This window comes from Xenopus tropicalis, chromosome 2 (assembly GCF_000004195.4).
Source record: "Xenopus tropicalis strain Nigerian chromosome 2, UCB_Xtro_10.0, whole genome shotgun sequence".
NCBI lineage: Eukaryota > Metazoa > Chordata > Amphibia > Anura > Pipidae > Xenopus > Xenopus tropicalis.
The window spans coordinates 159224763-159233492 of record NC_030678.2 but is presented as its reverse complement, the minus strand read 5'-3'; positions in this window follow the sequence as shown (position 1 = coordinate 159233492).

The following is an 8730-nucleotide window of genomic DNA, read 5'->3' as shown; positions in this document are numbered from 1 at the left end:
GGTTAAAGGGAACATAAACCTTCCATTGCATTGTTACTACAGCCATTTGTTGCAGGACTAAAACTCCCAAATACTCTCCAACATATTATGAATGGTTAAAGCATGATGGGAGCTGTAGTCCACAGATAATCACAGAGCTGAACCAATGAATTTGTAGCACCTAAACAGAAGTCTGTCTACCCTGGCGATGTTTGATTGGAGTGTGAGTACTAGTAGCACTAGCGGGGATGGCTCTCTCTCTCTGGAAAAGCCTCCTCCATCTGTAATTTAGTCTGGGCGCCTATTGTCATATACAGTTGAGCTCCAAACATCTCCGGACACGACATGCTGCTAAAACCAGGTCTTTATTGTTCCATCTAAAAACTAGACGCCTGACATGTTTCGTGCGCGAACGCACTTACTCATAGGCATGGGCGCCTATTGTGGGGAATATTGGGTTACAAATGGGTCAGTTTTAGTAAAGTTTAAACAAAAATGGAAACTTTCAAAACAAATGAATGTAGAATTCTTTAGGCCAGTGATCCCCAACAAGTGGTTCGTGAGCAACAAGTTGCTCACCAACCGCTTGGATGTTGCTCCCAGTGGCCCCAAAGCAGGTGCTCATTTTTGAATTTCTGGTTAGGAGTTTTGGTTGCATAAAACCCAGTGTAATTGACAAACAGAGCTTTCTGTAGCCTTCCCCAACACTTTTTCCATTTGAATGTGGCTCACGGGTATAAAAGGTTGGGGATCCCTGATTTAGGCCGTTCTTCTGAGCACTTTTGCACAAAATGAACTCTTTTTTTTCTAGTTTTCAAGATATTAGTAGTTGTTAAACTGAAAATATGATGTAACTAAAACAACAAGTCCATCTGCTGATCCGTGTTGACAACAGACCTGACAGTGGGGAGGGATTTTCAGAAATAGAGCAAAGCTCAGATTCCCAACCTTTTTTACTTGGGACTCGGAAGCCACACTTACATGTAAAACTGTTAGTGAGCCACACAAGCATGAAAAGTTTTTACTAGCCCCATGTGGACTGCTGGCCTGCAGGAGGCTCTGCTTGGGGTAAAACTGTGTCTCTGGGCTTCCAAAACTTGTCAGAGATTTAAAAATGGCACCTAGTGTGAGGCCACTGGGAACAACATCAAAGGGTTTGGAGCAACATGTTGCCCTTCTGCCACTGGTTGGGGATCACTTGAGTAAAGAGAGGAGTCATCTGATGTTTCCCTTCCCCCTGCAACATCACAGGACTTTCCTCCTCTATTTATGGAGTTTTCTCTGGACTGTCAGGCCATTTGGCAGAACTGACCAGCAGGTGGCGATGCTCCAATTTTACTATTACCAAGCCTGCACCGCACCCTATTTCCGACCAGCAGTGGGGGTGTAACAAACGGGGTGGTCCATGACATCAAAAGGGTGATGATGAAAAGGGGTGGGGCCATGATGTTCATTGCCAGTACTTGCTGGTAAATTTATAATACCTGCCCTGGCCTTGGCAGGTAAAGCAGAGGTTTTTAGCCAGTTTGCTATCCCCTTTAGCTTTTAACTATGTTAGCGATAAAAATAACCCATTGTTGTACTATTGTTCCAAAGCAGTAAATGAACAATAATGCCTGAATTAGCCCATGTATTGCTTATGCACCCCGGGGCGACTAGGCCCCAAAGACTGGTCTAAAGGAGGCAGATTTATTTATTAACATTGGAGACAAACATCACTAATGATGTTGCTCATAGCAACCAATCAGATCTTTGCTTTTGTTTTCTAACTTGTAGGTGACTGTACAAATCTAATTTCTGATTGGTTGCTATGGGCAACATCACCAGTGATGTTTGTCTCCAATATCTAGTACCAAATCCACAAGTGCATATGCTGGGCAGCTGGGCCTGAAACACCACTCAGTGCTAAACTCAGACATAGTAACATAGTAACATAGTAAGTTGGGTTGAAAAAAGACATACGTCCATCAAGTTCAACCATAATGCCTATATATAACCTGCCTAACTACTAGTTGATCCAGAGGAAGGCAAAAAACCCCATCTGAAACCTCTCTAATTTGCCACAGAGGGGAAAAAATTCCTTCCTGACTCCAAGATGGCAATCGGACCAGTCCCTGGATCAACTAGTACTAAGAGCTATCTCCCATAACCCTGTATTCCCTCACTTGCTAAGAATCCATCCAGCCCCTTCTTAAAGTTATATAATGTATCAGCCAGCACGACTGATTCGGGGAGGGAATTCCAGAACCTCACAGCTCTCACTGTAAAAAATCCTTTCCGAATGTTTAAATGGAACCTCCCTTCTTCTAAACGGAGTGGGTGCCCTCTTGTCCGTTGGAAGGACCTACTGGTAAATAAAACATTAGAAAGGTTATTATATGATCCCTTTATATATTTATACATAGTTATCATGTCACCTCTTAAGCGCCTCTTCTCCAGTGTAAACAGACCCAACTTGGCCAGTCTTTCTTCATAACTGAGACTTTCCCGAGGGTGTATTCCATCTGGCCCAGGTGCCTTGTTTACATTTATCGTGTGTAACCCTTTAAGCACCATATCCTGTGCCAACCACTGTGTAGTTGGAGCTGAGGCAACAGTGCAGCTATTGGGTGGGACTTGGCCCACTGGCTCCTCTACTGTATACACAGAAGAAAAGAACTGGTTAAGCACATCTGCCTTTTCTGTATCCGCTGTAACCATATTGTTATTATAACTCAATGGGGCCACACCCTCAACCTGCATCTTTTTACTATTAACCCTTTTAGTGCCATGGGACGTAGATTCTACGTCCTGGGTAGCAAAGGACCAAAGTGCCACAGGACGTAGAATCTACGTCCTACAGCACTATCAGGTTTACAAGCGCTGCGCTCGCTTTTAAAGCAGCGCAGCGCTTGTAAACCCTTCACAACCCCCTAGGCAACGAGCAGAGACAGTCATACTCACCGATCCGGTCCCACGATCGCGTCGCCAGCCAATGACAGCAGTGGACACGCGATGATGACGTGTCCACTGCTGTCCCTTTAAATAGCGCCGCCTACTGTCGGCTCCTCATTCCTGCTGCGCACTTCGGACCTGATGGAGCTCCCCTGCTGCCTTCCTGCTGCCTTCCTGCCAGATTGGTCGCCCCTGATCGCCTGCCTGCCTTGGGTAAGCTGAACTACAACTCTCTACCACTGTTTATTTTGCTTATTTCGATCTCAACTGTCTAAAAATTTTTTTTTTTTTTTTTTCAATTTTTTCTTCTATCTTTGTCATTATTACACTTTTGTACACATACACACTTATTTACAACTTTCCCAAGCACACACAGACACTCACACACACACTTACACTTACACTTTTTTTTTTTTTTTTTTTTTTTTTTTTCTATCTTTCTTTTCTTTTCTTTCTTTCTTTGCTTTCTTTGGCAGTCTTTTTTTTACTAAAACTTTATTTCTGATCTTGCTCTATAATTATCTGATTTATTTGGTTGCATTTTAGTGTTTTTTTGGCATTTTCATAATTGATTTCTGTTTTTTATTATTCTATTGCACTGTAACTTTTTTATTGCTATTGGGTGCTGAATTTGCAGTGACGTTGGTGGATCCACGGCTCTGACCACCAATTTCATTGCAATTATTGTTCTTCTGTTGGTTTAGGTGGTTTTATTGGATTTTACTGATTTTATGGTGTTTTATCTTTGCATTGTTCTTTATTGTGTGTTTAGTGCCCCCAAAAAGGTTGCTTTTGCAGTGACATTGGTGGATCCAGGGCTCTGACCACCGATTTCATTGCAATTATTGTTCTTTGATTGCTTTTAGTGGTTTTATTCCATTTTAACTTCATTTGATTTCAGTTGTTCTAGAAAGGCTAAGATTGTTCTGGTAGTTTCTATTGCCAAGGGTTAGGCTGATGCCACACATGGCGTAGGGCTGATTTTTTTCAGCAAGTGGAAAAACGCTTGCCGAAAATTCAGCCCTACGCCTGCTACTTGTGCCTGCACCCGAATGAATGGAATACGCTCGGGTGCAGGCACATGTAGCCGATATACGCATGAAAACGCGAGACTTTGCATTCTCACGCGTTTTCATGCGTATATTGGCTACATGTGCCTGCACCCGAGCGTATTCCATTCATTCGGGTGCAGGCAAAAAAAAAAGGGGTGCATAGAGTGCAGCCCCAATATTATGCATTTTCAGGTTTGGCGGCCATGTACTTATGTGCAACCAGACATAGGTATCGTTTTATTCAGGGGAACTTGCAGATTGATGTTTAGTAAGTTTTTGGTAGTTGCCATGGAAATTTTGGAGAGAAATCTAGGTTTGTATCTGGTTTTTCCTTGATTTCTGACCAAAGCGCTGACTTCTGCAAGGGACTGCGGCCACAATTTTCCATGTAGAAAGAGAAGAGTGGTGTCTCTGAATAGCTGAAGGTGTGCACTTTTCGTAAATATATAGTTTGCGGGGGTTATCTCACAGGTATGGGGGTGTTTAGACTAAATAACTGCAGGTAGAGCACATAGAGCACATACCCCCCTTATGCATTGCCCCTGTTTGGGGGCATTTGGTGGCCACGTCTTTATGTGCACCCATACATATGGGGTATCGTTTTATTCAGGGGAACTTGCAAATTGAGGTTTAGTAAGTTTTTGGTAGTTGCCATGGAGATTTTGGGGAGAAATCTAGGTTTTTATCTGGTTCTTCCTTGATTTCTGACCAAAATCTAGGTTTGTATCTGGTTTTTCCTTGATTTCTGACCAAAGCGCTGACTTCTGCGATGGACTGCGGCCACAATTTTCCATGTAGAAAGAGAAGAGTGGCGTCTCTGAATAGCAGAAGGTGTGCACTTTTCGTAAATATATTGATTGTGGAGGTTATCTCACAGGTAGGGGGGGTTAACACTGAAAAGCTGCAGGTAGTGCACATAGAGCGCAGCCCCCAAAATTTCAACTGAAATTGCCCTTATACATTGCCCCTGTTTTGGGGCATTTGGTGGCCACGTCTTTATGTGCACCCCTACATATGGGGTATTGTTTTATTCAGGGGAACTTGCAGATTGATGGTTAGTAAGTTTTTGGTAGTTGCCATGGAGATTTTGGGGAGAAATCTAGGTTTGTATCTGGTTTTTCCTTGATTTCTGACCAAAGCGCTGACTTCTGCAAGGGACTGCGGCCACAATTTTCCATGTAGAAAGAGAAGAGTGGTGTCTCTGAATAGCTGAAGGTGTGCACTTTTCGTAAATATATAGATTGTGGGGGTTATCTCACAGGTAGGGGGGGTTAACACTGAAAAACTGCAGGTAGTGCACATAGAGCGCAGCCCCCAAAATTTCAACTGAAATTGCCCTTATGCATTGCCCCTGTTTTGGGGCATTTGGTGGCCACGTCTTTATGTGCTCCCATACATATGGGGTATCGTTTTATTCAGGGGAACTTGCAGATTGATGGTTAGTAAGTTTTTGGTAGTTGCCATGGAGATTTTGGGGAGAAATCTAGGTTTTTTATCTGGTTTTTCCTTGATTTCTGACCAAAATCTAGGTTTGTATCTGGTTTTTCCTTGATTTCTGACCAAAGCGCTGACTTCTGCAAGGGACTGCAGCCACAATTTTCCATGTAGAAAGAGAAGAGTGGCGTCTCTGAATAGCTGAAGGTGTGCACTTTTTGTAAATATATAGTTTGCGGGGGTTATTTCACAGGTATGGGGGTGTTTAGACTATATAACTGCAGGTAGAGCACATAGAGCACAGCCCCCCCTTATGTATTGCCCCTGTTTGGGGGCATTTGGTGGCCACGTCTTTATGTGCACCCATACATATGGGGTATCGTTTTATTCAGGGGAACTTGCAGATTGATGTTTAGTAAGTTTTTAGTAGTTGCCATGGAGATTTTGGGGAGAAATATAGGTTTGTATCTGGTTTTTCCTTGATTTCTGACCAAAGCGCTGACTACTGCAAGGGACTGCGGCCACAATTTGTCATGTAGAAAGAGAAGAGTGGTGTCTCTGAATAGCTGAAGGTGTGCACTTTTTGTAAATATATAGTTTGCGGGGGTTATTTCACAGGTATGGGGGTGTTTAGACTATATAACTGCAGGTAGAGCACATAGAGCACAGCCCCCCCTTATGTATTGCCCCTGTTTGGGGGCATTTGGTGGCCACGTCTTTATGTGCACCCATACATATGGGGTATCGTTTTATTCAGGGGAACTTGCAGATTGATGGTTAGTAAGTTTTTGGTAGTTGCCATGGAGATTTTGGGGAGAAATCTAGGTTTTTTATCTGGTTTTTCCTTGATTTCTGACCAAAATCTAGGTTTGTATCTGGTTTTTCCTTGATTTCTGACCAAAGCGCTGACTTCTGCAAGGGACTGCGGCCACAATTTGTCATGTAGAAAGAGAAGAGTGGTGTCTCTGAATAGCTGAAGATGTGCACTTTTTGTAAATATATAGTTTGCGGGGGTTATTTCACAGGTATGGGGGTGTTTAGACTATATAACTGCAGGTAGAGCACATAGAGCACAGCCCCCCCTTATGCATTGCCCCTGTTTGGTGGCCACGTCTTTATGTGCACCCATACATATGGGGTATCGTTTTATTCAGGGGAACTTGCAGATTGATGTTTAGTAAGTTTTTGGTAGTTGCCATGGAGATTTTGGGGAGAAATCTAGGTTTGTATCTGGTTTTTCCTTGATTTCTGACCAAAGCGCTGACTTCTGCAAGGGACTGGGGCCACAATTTTTCATGTAGAAAGAGAAGAGTGGTGTCTCTGAATAGCTGAAGGTGTGCACTTTTTGGAAATATATAGTTTGCGGGGGTTATTTCACAGGTATGGGGGTGTTTAGACTATATAACTGCAGGTAGAGCACATAGAGCACAGCCCCCCCTTATGCATTGCCCCTGTTTGGGGGCATTTGGTGGCCACGTCTTTATGTGCACCCATACATATGGGGTATCGTTTTATTCAGGGGAACTTGCAGATTGATGTTTAGTAAGTTTTTGGTAGTTGCCATGGAGATTTTGGGGAGAAATCTAGGTTTGTATCTGGTTTTTCCTTGATTTCTGACCAAAGCGCTGACTTCTGCAAGGGACTGCGGCCACAATTTTCCATGTAGAAAGAGAAGAGTGGTGTCTCTGAATAGCTGAAGGTGTGCACTTTTTGGAAATATATAGTTTGCGGGGGTTATTTCACAGGTATGGGGGTGTTTAGACTATATAACTGCAGGTAGATCACATAGAGCACAGCCCCCCCTTATGCATTGCCCCTGTTTGGGGGCATTTGGTGGCCACGTCTTTATGTGCACCCATACATATGGGGTATCGTTTTATTCAGGGGAACTTGCAGATTGATGTTTAGTAAGTTTTTGGTAGTTGCCATGGAGATTTTGGGGAGAAATCTAGGTTTGTATCTGGTTTTTCCTTGATTTCTGACCAAAGCGCTGACTTCTGCAAGGGACTGCGGCCACAATTTTCCATTTAGAAAGAGAAGAGTGGTGTCTCTGAATAGCTGAAGGTGTGCACTTTTCGTAAATATATAGATTTTGGGGGTTATTTCACAGGTAGGGGGGGTTAACACTGAAAAACTGCAGGTAGTGCACATAGAGCGTAGCCCCCAAAATTTCAACTGAAATTGCCCTTATGCATTGCCCCTGTTTTGGGGCATTTGGTGGCCACGTCTTTATGTGCTCCCATACATATGGGGTATCGTTTTACTCAGGGGAACTTGCAGATTGATTGTTAGTAAGATTTTGGTAGTTGCCATGGAGATTTTGGGGAGAAATCTAGGTTTGTATCTGGTTTTTCCTTGATTTCTGACCAAAGCGCTGACTTCTGCAAGGGACTGCGGCCACAATTTTCCATGTAGAAAGAGAAGAGTGGCGTCTCTGAATAGCTGAAGGTGTGCACTTTTTGTAAATATATAGATTGTGGGGGTTATCTCACAGGTAGGGGGGGTTAACACTGAAAAACTGCAGGTAGAGCACATAGAGCGCAGCCCCCAAAATTTCAACTGAAATTGCCCTTATGCATTGCCCCTGTTTTGGGGCATTTGGTGGCCACGTCTTTATGTGCACCCATACATATGGGGTATCGTTTTATTCAGGGGAACTTGCAAATTGAGGTTTAGTAAGTTTTTGGTAGTTGCCATGGAGATTTTGGGGAGAAATCTAGGTTTTTTATCTGGTTTTTCCTTGATTTCTGACCAAAATCTAGGTTTGTATCTGGTTTTTCCTTGATTTCTGACCAAAGCGCTGACTTCTGCAAGGGACTGCGGCCACAATTTTCCATGTAGAAAGAGAAGAGTGGTGTCTCTGAATAGCTGAAGGTGTGCACTTTTCGTAAATATATAGATTTTGGGGGTTATTTCACAGGTAGGGGGGGTTAACACTGAAAAACTGCAGGTAGTGCACATAGAGCGCAGCCCCCAAAATTTCAACTGAAATTGCCCTTATGCATTGCCCCTGTTTTGGGGCATTTGGTGGCCACGTCTTTATGTGCACCCATACATATGGGGTATCGTTTTATTCAGGGGAACTTGCAGATTGATGGTTAGTAAGATTTCGGTAGTTGCCATGGGGATTTTGGGGAGAAATCTAGGTTTGTATCTGGTTTTTCCTTGATTTCTGACCAAAGCGCTGACTTCTGCAAGGGACTGCGGCCACAATTTTCCATGTAGAAAGAGAAGAGTGGTGTCTCTGAATAGCTGAAGGTGTGCACTTTTCGTAAATATATAGATTGTGGGGGTTATCTCACAGGTAGGGGGGGTTAACACTGAAAAACTG